Here is a 17,016-nt window from a genome sequence, read left to right as displayed (position 1 = left end):
GCCTCCCCCAGCCGCGAGCCAGCCAATCAGAAAGCCCGCCGGGCTGCTCGCAAGAAGGTTGAAAAAAAAAAAAGTTGGCCACTAAGCTAGTTTTGAACATTTTGCAAATACAGCTTGGGAAAAACTACAAAATGACAACAGAAGTCCCAAATTCTAATACCAATATTGTCATTTGGAGCATGTATTTACAGAAAATAACAATTGGTCAGAATAAGCCCAAAAAGGTTAAGTATTGTTTTTTCTTTTTGAGCAAATAAGCCTGCTGTGCAAATTTGATGGCATAATAAAACTAACAGTGCTAAACACAGCGGAAAATGGAAAGTGTGGACCAAAACTATTATTCCATTAAAAGTAACAATTTGGCAAATGTGCCAAAAGTGCAGGAAATAATCACTTTAAGACAACTATAATTCCAAGTTGTCAAAAATAGGTTACTGTATAAAATACAAGACACTGCAGATTGAGCTACCATGAATGTCATTTTATTTTTATTTATTTATTTTTTATAGTATAATGTAATATCTTAATTGGTATTTTCTGCAGTAAAATCCACGCCTGGGTGCCTTCACTAGCTTCAATCACAAACTAAAACTTTGCATCTTTTTGTTGTTGCCTTCATGGAGCATCAGAAATGACAACGTGGCTGAGAGAAAACAATCCGTTTTGTGGCTGGCTGTTGTTAAATCGGATCAAAATTCGGTTCTAAACAGAGTCCCGTGCTGCTCGTTAAGGTGACAACTTGTAATACATCAACGACCTCTTGTGGAGGGGAGCGGCCATCTCTCTCCCCCCCCCCCCCCCTCGCCTGTGGGATGCTTGCTAATCCCAACCGCCCCCCACTCCCTCAAGAGATCCACTTGGCTACAGTTGTGTGTGCGTGCGTGTGCGTGCGTGTTAATGGTTATGAAAATGACGTGGGTAACATTACCATGTGTCTACTTCCCCAAAACGAGCTGAAGCCCCAAAACATTCGCACCTGCTAATGAGCGCTTGGGACTCGACCATCAAGAGGAGAAGGGGCGGCGGGGGTGGGAGACGGGGGGGGGGGGTTGTTTGAGCCATCATCACCTGCGGCGTCACGGGAAAGATTCTGATTCTGGTTTGTTTCGCCTAAAAATAAGTTTCGACGACCAAACCTGATTAGTATTGTTCACAATAACGAATGAATCTCACTGAAATACAACGGAAGTGCTTGAAAATGCAATTGTGTAACGCAAAAAAAGTATATTTTCTCACTATAAAAACAGATGCTATATTTTTTTAAATAAAACAATGAGTGTTCAGAAACGCTAGGCTCTACAAATGTAAGTAAACACATATAGGTCAAATCATATATGTGGCCTTAAAATGTTACTTTGCCTTTAAAAAAATGGCAATTAAGATAAAAAAAAGTACAATATTTATGCACGGAAATTGGATTGGTTGGTGGAAAAAAAATGAGCACGAAAATGATAGTTTCCCAAAATGCATTATTTCACTTCAGTCAGTGTTTATTTACAAAAGGTTATAATTGGCTATTAAAATGTAAATTTTTAAAATGTGAGTTTTCCTTTGAAATGGCATTTTGGTCACAAAATATGAACATACATTGTTAGACAACAAAAACTTTTATCTAGCCACAAAAATGCTACACCCTTAAAATGAACTAACTTCAAACCATTTTGGGTTATTTTAGCCCTTTGTGGCTTATTTCTAAGGGTGTACACTAAAAGAAATTGGTCTCCCGGACAGTGGTTTTATTTCGGTTAAAATATTATTTATTCACAAAACGCAGCATGAGCGTAAATGAAATGAAAATGTAAATGCATATAAATGTAAAAACATAATATGTGGCCTTGAAATGTTAGTTTGCTATAAAAAAAAAATTGGCATTTTGGACAACATGTACAAAATGTAGGTATACACAAATGCATTGGTTGAGGACAAAAGTTTATCTGTCACATAAGTTCGCCTAAAATGTTGACTCACAAAAATCATGCAGTTGGTCAGGGAAGTGATAGTTTGCTATACAGAATTTGAGCTTTTTTTGCAATTGACATACTAAATTTGCTGATAAAATGCTACATTAGGCTATAAAAAATATACTCGACCATGAGAAAGGACAGTTTGCCATAATACATTTTTGTTTGAACAGTCTAATTTTACTATTTGCTCAAATTGTAAAATTATGTTTATTGAAGAGAGCATGCAATTCTTCTTCTCTCTGTAACCACAACTTGATGCACTTGGACACCACCAACAGGTCATTGCTGGAACTGCAGGCGGATTATTTTGCTTGACAAGCACATCTTGGATGCCACCAACTATGTTTGCAAAGATTGCATTTTTATTAAAAATACATTTTATTCATAATCTATTATTTGCTGTTATTGTTGTCATTTATCATTATTATTGAGTTTTACGTTCAATTTTTATTTATGTTTTGGATGTAGTTGTTTTTAATAGTGCTTTGTTAATAGTGTTGAGTTGATTTGTGCAAGATACTTAGCATGCAAATAAAAACAACCAAAATGTAATCATTATTAATCACACTCAATTATGACATTAATTAATTCTTTCATAAGAAATAACAACCTTGAGAAACACAAATAAAGATGTGTTTGCCACCCAAAATATTGAATTGAAATGTTCATGAGCAGAGCAACAGTAAGTTACCTCCCCATCCATTTCAGGCAAAGTGTTTTCCCACTAGTGGCACGTGGGCTCCCTCTAGTGATAGGTGGGGGGAAATTGGTACAGTTCAGTTGTCTTTAACTTGAGAGTGCAACAAACTCACATTTATTATGTATTTATTTAAAACAATTAAGTAGGTAAAATATTTCTGCATGTATACTTAAATGCATACTGTTTTGTTTCACCTACTACCTACTGTTTCTTTTTTTTTTAAATTCTGTTCATCACCGTGCTACTTGGAGAGTGATGCTTTTTATTTATTTTATTTTTTTAGTTTGAGACTGGGTGGCTGATTTAAAACCTGATTGATCAACAGCAATCGTGTTTAAAAGCAAGAGTAGGTGCTTGTAGACGAAACATGATGTTCACCTTGGCCTTTCTAAAGAGTGAAATGGCTTGATATAAAAAGAAAATGACCCCTCGATGGGGGTAACTGAACAGTTTAATTTCCCTGTTCAATGGCGCCTGACAAATCAGGCGAGGCCAATAAAAGTAAGCAGCAATTAGCGCCTGCACGGTTTTGTTGCTGTGCGCACATCTCGGTGCTGATCCGCTTGTAATCTTCTTATGGAAATGTCATCAAGAGCGCAAGATAGACAGACAGAGAAAACCACGCAGGCAGGCCAGGCCAGGACTAGTAAACCGGCCTTTGGCTAATGAGGGGCCTCAGTGCGGCTAATTTGCTCATTAAGCGACTCGGGACCACCAGCGCAGTGGGGATGACGTCACGGCGGGCGGGGGTGCGCTTGCAGTCGGCCCAAATATAAACGGCAGCATCACAAATATCGCGCACATTTAAGCAAATGTTCGATTGCATTTGTAAAACGAGGGCAGGCTTGCATGACATTGTTGAAGGAGGTCCAAATGAAGATGGAATGTTGCTTGAATTATGGCGTCTGAGGCAAATAAAACGCTTTTGAAGAGGACGAAAAGGGGGCATTCACTTTTTCGGGCGCCTCCAAAGAAATTTTGAATGACGCCAATGGAACAAAGTGAAAGCGTGCATTTCATGTCACCCAGCACATACGTCACATCACATGTTTGGAATTGATTGACTCCATTATGTTCATCTCAAGTTCGCCTGCGTCCACAAAGGAAAATTACAATCATCATATTGATATCTTAAGGCTGGTAAGATAAAAGATGTTCATACAATGCGTTTATTTGATACAACATTTGGATGGTTTTTTTTTTACCTATTATTATTATTATTATTATTATTATTATATGTGAATTTAATTTTTCGATCTCAATTATGATACATTTGAGATTTTTCCTAAGCACTATTAATATGTTCGATTTGATGAGTGTACCGTATATATATTGTTTTTTTCACCGAAAAATAATTTCATTGAAAAACACATAGGTTTTTTGTGTGTGGTTTATATGTTTTTAATATATTTTTTAATAAAACATTTCTAGGCCAGTTTTTAATCTCCTTTTCACCTGGTGTCATATAATGAATGAGTTATATGATACTACATAATCATTTAAATTATCATAATAATTGTTTGTATTTAAATTAAGAGAATGACATTTACATTGCTGTCATTGTTTTAAAATATTATTTTTGTGTTTTTTAAGATATCCCTATGCACTTCTCTTTGTAGATTTTGATGTATTTGTAATTTATTGGAAAAAAATAACGTGAATCTTATCTATTTATTTTTTACCAGTTAGATTTGACCAGTTTTACAAACATGACAAACAAACATTATAATAATCAATAATTGTTTATATTGTAATATTTTAATTAGGGTAGAATTTTACATTGCTGTCATTTTACTTTAATTGTCGTATCTTTTTTAAGCACCATTAATTTTCTTGGTTACAATTTTGGGGATCTTTTGCCAGCGTTTTTACTCAGTTTTTCCTGCTTTAATAAAGAAACATTGAAATAATCCTGAAATTACGTTCATCTTTTTTTTTTTTTTTTTAATTGAGAGCTAATTATTTTTTCAACCCCCCAATAAGATGCATATTAATGTTATAATCAAAACTCGCCATTGCACAATAAACAGCATGAATTGAACACGCCCCCTCACAAGCACCACCAGGGAAGTTTCTGTTGTTTGTTTGAGGCCGGCGACTGCATGCGGACCTTTTGCAAGAAAAAGTCATTAAGCAATAATGACATTTCAATGACAGCGGAACAGTGCACCAACAATGGAATGTGTCTCATTAAGATTTGCATGATTTTTTTTTTCTTCGGGTGGGAAGAAGGAAGGATGCAAATTAAGTTGCAGTTTACGCACGCTCTGCTGTTCCTTTTGTGCGCACGCCGAAAAAGGCAGCAGGTTAAAAAAAAAAAAAGAGGAAAAGGGGAAATATAGAGTTTCGCGGCTCATTTGGTGCAAGAAAAGCCAGGACGTCATCATCACCTCTTTAGTTCACTAAAGCTCGTGTTAATTTGATTAATCCACCTATTACAGCCACAAACGTTGCGATACGGAGCACACACACACACACACACAAAACACATCAGGAAAATTGGTTAATAACGTGTGTGTCAATGCACCCACGTCATCAATACGTGTTATATTAGTCACTGCTGCACGAAATAACGAATTACATGTAGATAACATGAAACACAAAATCGCCATTTCATTCGAGATCATTCAAAAAGGTGTACCTATAAATTATTGCAAAATGTCATTTTGTCGGTAAACACGCCTTATTTTGATAAATAAAAAAAATAATAAAAAAATATATATACTATTGTGTAAACACAGTCTAAACTTCATTATAGGAAATAACGATTGGATGCACAAATAAAGACTTGTTTGCACCCAAATATGAACATTTAAATTCATGTTCATGTGTGTGTGATTGTGAGTGTGTGTACATATATGGAGTGTGTGTGACCGAGAGAGAGAGAGAGAGAGAGAGAGACCATTTATTACAAAGTATATGCTTAATAAGAAGGCTACTAGTGCCTTCAAGTTGGCCCTATAGTGTTAATAGTGCAGCACAGTAGTTTACTAGTTGAAATTAATTATGTACTATAGAAGGCAAAAAATGGCACTAGTAGTGCACAAACATTGCTTGTTAAGATGTGCATCTGAGTCATTCCAGTAGAGCACCTGAATAATCTTGCAAGTGGGCAAACTAGTGGAGCTTGAATAAAAAAAGTCAAATTGAACTGCGTACTATTAGGCCAATTTTACTTTAGCAGAGGGGCAAAAAAACGTCACTACAACTGACAGTCGTTCTTCTAGTGCGCTGAATAGTCGTACTTGTGAGTACAAACAGTGCGCTTCATGGACCTTAAGGTGGACATCAAGGACATCCAAAAATACATATACGTAATGAATATAAATACCTAAAGTGCATAGTAGTAAGACTTGTGCGCTAATCGAGGTGCTGATTGTGTAATGAGGCTAAAAAAGAAGACGAGAGGACATCAGCGCAGGCATTCCTTCATGATTATTTTTGCTCCTCAAGGTCTTTTCCGAGACAATTGGCTGTGGCCAGATTAGGAGAAAGGCTGGCATTCAAACATTTGCTAGATGGCGCGTTAAATGGAAAAATAAAACACTGAAATGACACGGCCACAGTGGATTGGCTGGCGATGAGGCAGAAATTGAGGCGCAATGTGCTTGTGCTTCTGAGCCCCTGAGTTGCACTCTTGTTTAGCACACAAAAGTGGCACCTTTTTGTGTTTGTGCAGGGAGGTGGGACGATTCATAATTCCACTTTACGCCACTTCCGAAGTCAAGCGCAAGACTTTTGTGGAATCTTTCACATGACCTCGGGTCAAGGATTAACTCACTTGTTGTGCTATTTCTTTGGCTTTTTACACAAATGTGACAAAAGAAGAATATAAATGATATGAGGTAATGAGGGGTATGTTTAACGTGTGTGTTCACGGGACGTTTGAGACAGTCCAGAGAACTGTCTGTGGTCTCGCCACATTTTCATACTGTCGGTTCCCGCGGAAACGTGGATCTGCTGCTCTTTTAAGGGTCACGGGGGAACCTTGAAATAGGGCGCATACAGTTTGTGTATTTTCATGGGTCAGTTGTTGACAGGGGAGTTTGAAAACAGGACTGAGAACTGTCTGTGTTCCCACCACATTTGCGCAGGTTCCTGTACAACACGCACCTGTCGGTCTTTGAGGGAATCTTAAAACAGTCAAAGAGCCCAAGACATGTAATAAGTGTGTTCTCAGAGGGGAGTTTGAAATGGTCTCGTGAACTGTCTGTGTAGCCACCACATGTGCACAAATTCCCTCCCATTGGTCTTTTAAGTGTCATGGGGGGATTTTGAATCAGTTAAAATCCATGGCAGGGATTTGTGTACTTATAGGACAATATTGAGGAGGAGGTTTGAAACAGTCCTGGGAACTGTTTATGTTCCCGCCACATTTACACTAGTTCCAGCAGAAACGCACTCCTGTTTTGTGGCCGCCTTCGCCACCTGGAGGCAGTATAAGACAAACTGGCGGATATACTGTTCACCGATACATGTCAACTCCTCTCAGCTTATTAGTGCCGCACTAATAGTTGTTGATCTTCGCAGAGGATAAAGAGTATATGACTGAGTGCAATTATATTGTCTGCCTACGTTTTTGCCACACCATCACGACTTCTCGGCTTCTTTTCATTTTGACGAATTTATTCCGATAGCTGGCGTTTGTTTTTCACAATCACAACCAGCACCAGATGCAATCTGATAAAAAGAAAAAAAAATGACAAGCATCCACAGGATTAAAAGTGAAAGCAAGCAAGCGTCTGCCAGTGAATGACACTATCAAGCACCTCTTGACGACAATCAGTTTCAAAACCATTACGGGCTAATTACCTCGCTCATTATTTCCTGTGTATCTTTTGAATCGTTGCCATGTTCACTTTCTCCCCAAAAACAAAAGGAACTTTTTGCGTTTTTTTTTTTTTTTTTTTTTTTTTTGCGCTTCTTGTTTGGAAGAAAGTGCCAAGTCGTCACTTTCAGCTGTGGCCTCAAGCAAAGCAGCCCTTCTTTTGTTTTAGCCCATAATTGAGATCCCACTAATCTCGCCTCGTTTATATAAAAAAAAAAAAAATTAAACAGACTCTTTGTCAAATTCATTAGTTTAAGATAATATTGTCAAAATGCACAATTAATGTGCAATGCAACTTTAATTCATTAATTAAGCACAGCTTTTTTGGGGGGGGGGGCATGATTAATGCCACTCGGTTGTTATCTGCACTCTCCTCTAAAATGATGATGTGATGTTTTCCACTCTGATTACGGGACAATGTTGGCCTTTTGGGGAACTCCAAAGTGGGTTAGCTTCTTAATTAGAGGAGGTAATTTATTAACCCCCCCCCCAATAAAGAAACAAACAAGCTTTATAAATCACATTGTGCCGTGATGTGTAATGGAGCCGAAATGGCAAACGTGTGTTGCACGCCAGCCAGGCTCTTGATGAAGCCGATAGCGCTCATCCATTTGGGCCCCAGTCAAGGTCTCATTAAAAGGGAGGCCTAATTTAATTAAGAGTTAGCCATCGCCCTCTAAATATATTAATTACCTTGAGCGTGGTGAGATGAGCGCGCCGATTATGGCACATTTCATTAGAGCTCAGCGGCTTGCGGGAGGTGGGCCGTGTTGACAAGATAATGGATGGCCCGAGGAGGAAACTGGTCACCTTGCGCCCGCTTGAGCCGCGAGAGGTGAGCTGGAGGACAACACGGGTGCCCGTGGAGGTGCCAGACGTTGGGTGTGAACATAAAGCGCAAGTAAAGTCCAAAATGATCTTTGCAATAATATATTCTAAGTGGCCCCACTAGTCTGAACACTGTCTTCAGAGTAATATTGGGTTTGTGGAAGATGAATGAAGCAGAATAATCCACCCGCTTTCAGCCATCCAAGGCGGCTGACATTTTATGCAGCACTGCCCCCTGCTGTCAACGGAAATTGACATTGTGAGCGTCATGTGAGCAAACCTAGAAAGAGGTGAGCCGTGACATTTGCAATGCGAGCCCGAGGGAAAAGGAAAAAACTTGGCTCATTTTAAATACTGTTACAAAACAACAATGGTGTGGAACTAATTTCTTCTCTCCGGGAACGAAACAGATTCATTGCGACGTAGATACATTGTAGCGGCTTAAAAAAAAATACGAACATGTGCATGTGGGCGTGTGCTAAAACACAGTTAAAAGATGCTTTTGTATGTTGAAAACGTTTCTTCTGTGCACTAACAGAAATTCCGCATCAAGTCATAGAGGCACACAGTAATAAAGTTTTGTATACATATCAATATAAATTATACAAAATATACTCTATACACCCTATAAAATGAGCATAATCTCAATATTGTTAAAAATATGTATACAACCAATGGCAGTAACGTGATCGTACACAATTGAGCTCTGCAAAGATTTGTTATAAATTAGCGTCAGGATCTAAATTATTGTCACATTCAGTGCAAACAACAAAATCTCATTTGTGTTACTATAAAAGTAATTTCGATTTTTTTTTTTGCCTCCATGCTTGAATTATTTGATTTGTATTTGCTCTTATATGTTCCAAACACTCTTTAAAAGTGGCTTCTTTATCTTATTTGTGTATATTTTCATTTGAACTCTCCCATGTTTACACCAGTATTGATGTCATACGTGAATTACTAAAATCTTGTGATGCACGATGTAATCTGATAAATTTTTCACAGGCATCATCATAGTGTTTCCTCCCCTATAAAGTAGCAATGCAAAGACGACCAAGCATCCCCCAGTTTCAAATGCCACCCCCCACCCACCCTTTTTCTTCTCCTCCCCCTCCAGCTAGAAAAGTGAGACCACTCACCAAGCAGTGACTGGTTGCCTGTCGGCTGCCTTTCCCACTCTTAGGACACACCTTCCAGGACTGGTTAAAAAAAAAAAAAAAAAAAAAAAAAAAGCAGCGACATCCACAGCCCGCTAGGCCAGGCCCGACCAGGCGGCCGGTTGCCGCCGTGGCAGCCTCCGCGTCTGCAGGGAGAAGAAGAGAAGAGGCGTCGGGTTCCACCCTGGTGTGCAGCTGAGCCCTCGCCGCCGCTCTGGGAGCCATCTCATTCAGTCAAGATTGCTTCATACAAAAGTTGACAATGCACCAGTCAAGGCCATTGTTGATATTCAACATTTTTTAAATAGCCCAGCAGAATAGACAACATGGCAGCCTGCAAAACTTGGCCGGGGAAAGCGACCCGGAGCTTCCAGAGGCTTGGCCAGGCCGGGTGTGAAAAGAGCACTATTGTGTTACACCCCCCCCCCCCAAAAAAAACTGTGAAAGAGCTCCAAAAACAAAGGAATCTGCATGTGCATGTGGAAACACATTAGTCATTTGTGGATTTTTGCTATTGGTGTCTAAGTCTAGGAATTGGAGAAAATTAAGTCGACTTTTAGGCTCAAGCTTCGCCAGCAACATATTATGGCATCCACACAGAAAATTTCCAGTCTACCTATTCATACATTTTACAATATGCAAGCTCCTCATAACTGTTTCAGAGTCAATTAGCAACCTATTGGTGGAAAGTTGATACTGCAGTCAAGTAGCAAAACAAGTGACTGGGAATCAGCGTACTAAATTGCGCACAGATGTCAAACTCAAGACCGAGGGTCAGATCTGGCCCACCACATCGTTTCATGTGGCCTGCAAAACGAAATCAAGCATGTCAACGTCCATGATGATTGCTAGAATCGACCGATCACGGCTCAGCTTCAGAAAACAGGTCAGCCGTGATTGGGCGTAGCGTGGAAGTGACAAAATGGCCGCCCCCTGAGATGGCTAAAAAATGGTGGATATTCCACAAACGCAATGTTTATCAATATGCCTTGTTTCAACTAGTGGACTTGCATAGAACATATTATTGAAAAAAATATGTTTGGGTTGGTCGTTACCTGAGCCTTGAGTAATTGTGATGTCATTTTCAGCCGACGGAAATGACAAAATGGCTTCCCTCAGAGAGGGCTAAAAACGGGTGGATTAACTCTTATTCCATAAATGCAATATTTATCAGAATGCCTCGTTTCAACCACCGCGCTTGCATAGAACATATTCTTGAAAAAAAATATCTTTGGGTTGACTTCCTCTTTAAACATAAAACTAATTACATGAAAGTCATTTTTAAACAAAGTCTACTAAATCCCCATTAGAAACAAGTTCAATTTAACCTAACAAACCACGTTAAAAAAAAAAAAAAAAAAAAAAAAAATCTTGAAAATGACTGAATGTTTTGAAAGTGGCCAAAAACAGCCACAGAAAGGGAAGTCAACTCAAACAAGGCCTGGGGGACGGATGAATGAACGGCGCTGGCAAGCCGCAGGAATGCGTCAGCCGTCGTCCGGCCATCTGTTTTGCTCGCGTTGCCCGTGAAGATGATCCCGCTGATGCTCTTGTCTTTCTGTCATTGTGGGGCTGACAACTAGCGCAGATTGATACGGATACATAAAGACAGTGAGATGGAGATTTCACAAGATTGATTTTGAGTTTGAAGAAGATCGCTATGGAGATTTAACGGGAAGCGTGTGCCTATAAAGCTAGCAAAATTTGTGTCATTGTGTGTGTGTGTGCATGAGAATGTGCGACAGAGTGAGTGAGTGAGTGAGTGAGTGAGTGAGTGAGTGAGTGAGTGAGTGAGTGAGTGAGTGAGTGAGTGAGTGAGTGAGTGAGAAAGTTTCAGTCGTGTATATAAATGGAAAAAAAAATCTGTAGTGTATATGAGAGCATTTGAGTTTTGTGTGAGAGGTAAACCTGAATGATGCCACTGGCACACCCCCATATACAGAATGTTTGTGTGCATGTGTGTGTGTGTGTTTTACATTTCCCGCATGGCCTGAGGCAGTTGGCATTGTCGTGCTAGTTGTCATCATCATGCCCTAAGGTGGCGTTTAGGGTGGGGGGGGGATCTTCAAGGGGGGGCTTGTTGACTAATTCATACGGATTTGAGAAGCCCCGGCAGGATGTGACGGTTGCGATACGAGAGCCAACCATCTCCTCTCTTGTTACTGTAAACCTGAACACTGTCCCGGGAATTTCCTGTGCAACAACGGGACTGTTTTTGCACACCCGGCGGCAAGATTTGTTGGAAAAAAAACAAAAAAGGTTTTGGGATTTCTTTCGTATAACTTACAGAATATACTGTATATTCATAACAGATAACAGATGATGAGCTCATCTCCATTTTTTCCACAAATGCACTTTATGTGAAATCTGGGCCTGTGCGCGAAGCTATTATTCATCTGCATGATAATATAATTAACAACAGCAATACATGCTTTAGCTGACTGGATTGTGCGGCTCATCTGGTGTGCACGCCAGGCCACCAGGGGGCAACAAAACACAGACATAATAAATACACAAAGAAGATGGTTCTTCCATTAAACTGCAGTAATAGTGGTTTTCTCAGAGGATAAAGAGCATACGCCTATGTTGGGTTGAAGACTCAAAATCAAAGTAATCGAAATTACGTTTCGCGCGTTACCAGGTATAGACGTGACGGTATATTGAATGTCTATGTGTGTTGCTGTCCTGTTTGTTTTCAAATATCTGCCGCAACTATCGTGACACTATGTTAGTGTCATTAGCCCGGCTTTGGCGTGTGTGTTCGCATTTCGCTTGCGGATTTTAGTAAGAAATAGTTGTGTGGTTAGAATACATTTAAGGTTATTCCCAATACAAAGTAAAGAAAATGAATAAACAGGATGACCGTTACATAAGTAAGGATAGACCTATTATCGGCCAAATCGATTATCGGCCTGCCAGCATTTTGACGCATCGACATTGGCCTTTTTAAAAATCTGTGAAAGTTGAACATATCAATTTGTTTTGGAAACGTGTTTACCGTAGAAAACTTTAGAAATCTTTAGCGAGCTATTTAAGTTTCCATTTCAGTTTTTGACGACAAGCTGCCGCGCCTGGGAAAGCCAGGCAGCCTCACTTTTTGTTACAATTTTCAATTAGAGATGTCTATTGTTGAAGATTTAAAAAATAAATAAATAAATAAATAAAAACTTCAAAATGTTGTCATTTTGTTTTAAGCATTATTATACAAAGTTGTTTTTTTAAAGTAAGGATTCTTATTTGATTTTTTTTTTAAATCAATATTTTCCCTTAAACTGCAATATCGGCTCCAAATATCGCTTATCAGCCTCCTTGACTACTAATAATTGGTATTGGCCTTGAAAAAAAAAACATATTGGTCTACCTCTAGAGAAAATCACGTCAAACCAGCGCAATCTTTAATAAAACTCCACCACCCTGTTCGCTGGAATTAAAACATGAGCGCAAACATTTTCCCCAGCTGGACATCTTGAAACAGGAGAATCGAGGCAGGCTTGAAGTCGGAGATGTGTAATTATGCCGATCGGGCAGAAATTACAGCTGCGGGAAGGAAGACCGGCCCGGCATAATCTCAGAGGTGTGTCACTACTTGGCTGAGGGACAGGAGGGGGGATATGGGCGGGGGTGGGGGTGGGGGGTATATATACCTGAGGCGTTCTTCCTGGAAACCCAACATGGGTGCCACCCATCACACGCTATTAGCTGCCATCAAAGCTCTAATTTTACTCTAGCATTACACACCACCGCCTGTGCGCCTCCCCCCCCCCCCCCTCGTATTTCAATTCCTTCTTTCTGGTGAAGCCTGGTGGGAAAACGACATTCAATCCTATTCAGGCCCAATTGGCAAATGACAGCTCTCTGCCACTCAGATTTCAGAAATGTGTGCTTTGGTCCTTCTTGAACCTGACCCACTCAAGCATTTATATTAGCAAGACTCGCGTGATATGTGTTGCACTCAATTTGAGTCACCAACCTTTTTGAAAGGGAGAGCTAATTCTTGTCGACTGATTCATGCGAAGGGTAACCAGTTTGATACACGCTACTGAAATAAGCAATTTGCTCAAATAACCTTTAATGGCCTGTTATTACTGATATTTAATGATGTTCGTCTTTGTATTTTTTGCGCTGATATAGACTCTACCTACGTTTTTTTGTCACTTCTGTCGACTGAAAATAACATCACAGTTGCTCAGGGCTCAGGTAACGACCAATCACCACTCACCTGTTTTCTGCTGAGCAATGATAGTTCATTTACAGTCAAATGAATGTTAAAAAACTAAATGAAAAATATGTTTTTATTTTATTATCATAATTGTGAACATGCAGTACAAAAAAATAATACTTAACATTTTTTTTAATTAAAATAATATTATGCTACTGTTCAAAAGTTCATTTTTTTCTGATTACCTTTTAATGCAGGCCATATTTAATTTTTTTTTTTTTTCAGGCTAATAACAATTTCAATGAACCACAAATGGCCCCTGGACCTGAATTTGTACACGCCTACAGTATGTTGGCATGTTTAGTACCTACTTCCAAAATGTTAAAGATGTTGAGCTTTGGGGTGAAATTTAGGATGAGCCTGAATTTTTCATAGGTGAACACAATTTGACCTTCTAACTTTTTGTTGAACGTTTCAGTCTTGGCTTCACTCTACCAGGATCTGTATCGAAAAATTTGATCCAAACAAATTTCCAAGGCCTTTCTGTGAATCTTCCAGTCTCTCTCTGGCAACCAAAAGGTTACACTGCATAAAATTTCACTCAAGTATCCCTTAATTTCCAACAGCATGTGTGCAGAATGTTGCCACGCACCGCGATCGGGCAGGGACACGGAGCGTTAACTCGCCGCACGATATGAATGCTACTCTTAGCGCTAATTAAGTGCTAATGGTGTGTCCCCCCCCCTGCGGAGAATGTTAATTAATGTTCCATTCTTTGCTGGAAGCTGAGCGCCCACTCCACGCCGGCCTAATGAGGAGGAGCCAGGTACGTCTTCTCCCAGGGTGGGTTAATAAGCGACACACAGTGGGCCACAAAGCTTAAAAAAAAGGGGTGGGAGATAAGAGTTGGGGAGGGTTTGCGCAGGGGGGGTTGCTTCCTGTTCCCTAATCCGAAGAGACCCCCCTCAGAACACTCACAATGGGCCGAGGAGCTAATGAAAAGGTTTGGGCCTGAAACTTGGTAATAAAAAAAAATAAAAAAAGGCTCAGCTGAATGCCTGCGTGGATGCCACCAAGGAGGCGGCTCAGGTGTTCATTAACAACATTGAGATGTGAATTTTGGGGGTGAATACCGCACGGACAAGAATATAGCTCATCCAAATCAGTCATTTTGGAGTAAATAGGTAGAAAGTGCAATTTCTGTGGAAAGTGTGTGTGGATGCTGAAGAGCTGAGGCTGGACTCAAAAGACTGGGGTTAAAGTCTGCGCTCACACCAACCCCCCCCCCCAAACAGACAAAAAGACCTCACAAAAGCATACAAATGTAGTTACATCATCTTCCCAAACTCTATTTCAAGGAGCCATGAGCGATCCAAGAAATAAAACGATGAGCTGAGTAGACAGAAATATATCTGTACTCGACTTACAGTCATGGCTGATATGGCAGTTTTCTTTCTGCACGGACGCATTGCATCGATCCATTTGAAAGAAAAAAACGGCTTGCACGCTCATCGACCTCACTATTTTTATTATTGTCTAAAGAAACATAAATGCTGCACGGCTCCCGCAGACTGAGGAAAGAGATGATGAGATGTTTTGTTACACTTCTCAGACAGTTCAGGTGACCTCAGGCTATTTTCAGGGTTTTAAATGTGTTAATAATGCGCAAAAAAAAAAAACAGCTGACATGGGCAAAGACCAAAAGTTTTAATTAGTGGAAAAAAAAATAGTCAAACCGACCTTAATTGTATGCAGGATTTCCACCCGACAGTGATGAAATCCATCTCAATTTTGAGCTTCATGGCAAAGGCTGTGATGAATACTTTTATACTAGGTGATTTTTTAGTTTTTTATTCTTAATAAAAGTTTCCCATAATCTTATAACATGTTGTTGTTATGAATTGTTGAAAGTAGAATTTTGAGGGAAAATACAATTTTACAGCGGCAGTTTGGTTTTCATATGCCCTAGTTTTCATATGATTGTGTTTTAAACGATGTTTTTATCAAAATTGTGTCCTGGTTTTTATTTCTTTACTCAATTTTGTACAAAAAAAACCGCATGACACGTGACGTTTTATTTGGAAAGATGTCACGCCGATGTTGCCCTGACTTGGCTGAGTGTTGCCAAGCAACCCGTGAAGCTTGTAATTGTCTTGAGCTATTAATAAAAAATATTGTTTTCGTGAACGACACATCTCTGCACAGAGGCAGGTTCGACCCGATGTCGGTAATTTCGCAGAGGGGCGCGGGCCGGCAGATCTGCGAGAGGGAGGGATGTGCCACTGTGGGCGTGTCACAGCCGACTTCAATCCTTCAATTCGGTGTGCTTGTTGCGCCCTCGAATCTTGACATGGCGGAAGCACACCTGGATCCGTCTGCATTCCCGCCACAGTGCGGATGCACTTTCGACGAAAATAGAGCCCAAAATGTAAAAAAAAAAGAAAAAAAAAAAAAAGCCCTGATGCAGTCTAGCAAGATAACGGGTTAATAGTAAAGAATAATAATCTTGTCAGAATCCCGCTTCCACATTGAGTTCACCCCCTCCTGGAAAATGCTGACGTCCCTCATTGACAAACTTATTTCCTATACAGTTTCCTTGCTGTGTGGTCCCTCCCGGTGCTGAAAAGTAAATAAATAAACAAGCTGTTTGAATGCAGAGAGGCCCCGAGAATCCGATTCAAAGATGCTGAAGAATGAACGCCCCGTGCGAGGATGCGGCAGGCAGCGTAAACACAGATTGAGGCGCCTATTGGAATTACTGGGGTGAGATAATGGCCGCTGCATTAGATTAACTTTCAGCCCTTAAATGCAACACATTTAGGCAATCTTGTCCCCCCCCCCACCCCTCGCCCCCCCCCTCCCCCACCAACCCTTTCCTAAAAACATGTCGCTGTGTGAAAAGGCCTCCCTCTCGCTATCAGGAGGCGACGGCCCCCCGCGCGCAGATGCAGCTGGCGAGGCGCGAGCGTGGACTGTCAAGATCTAGTTATGAAATAATTGAATTTTCATATCAGAGGGGAGCAGAGTCCCGGCAGACAAAAGGAGTGCTGAGTCCTCTGTGATATTGGCTCAGGCCCTTTGCCACTCGCATCAAATCACTATGTTAATGTTCCCGCCTTTTCTTTTTTTTTTTTTTTTTTTTTTTTTTTGAAGGCCACTTGTGCCCCGCCAATGTACAAGCGATGCCATTTCAAAAAAGAGAAAAAAAAAAATGCAACTATTGATAAGTAGGCACCCCCCCCACACGCACACACTCCACTTCCCTCCACGATGTTCTCTCACCCCCTATCCTGTCCTCCCTCTCCCATTATTAAAATAGTAATTTATTTTTTTTTCGAAATCAGAATGGCAGCATGCTTTCTTTTCTCGGCAGCTTTAAT

The 17,016-nt window shown here is 40.2% G+C and overlaps 1 long non-coding RNA gene across 2 annotated transcripts in view; it reads right to left on the bottom strand.

The window, feature by feature from the left end:
- The window catches only part of LOC147151341 (uncharacterized), a 54,736-nt gene extending 45,091 nt beyond the window's left edge, over positions 1–9,645 (bottom strand). For both annotated transcript variants that reach the window (XR_015082660.1, XR_015082661.1), the window contains exon 1: positions 9,460–9,645. This is a non-coding gene — a long non-coding RNA (uncharacterized LOC147151341). The remainder of the gene's footprint in view (positions 1–9,459) is intronic.
- Positions 9,646–17,016: the final 7,371 nt, after the last annotated feature.

The sequence above is a fragment of the Filicampus tigris genome, chromosome 2, assembly GCF_054856515.1.
Source record: "Filicampus tigris isolate MCC_2025a chromosome 2, RoL_Ftig_1.0, whole genome shotgun sequence".
Lineage (NCBI taxonomy): Eukaryota > Metazoa > Chordata > Actinopteri > Syngnathiformes > Syngnathidae > Filicampus > Filicampus tigris.
This window is presented reverse-complemented; position numbering and strand designations above follow the sequence as displayed.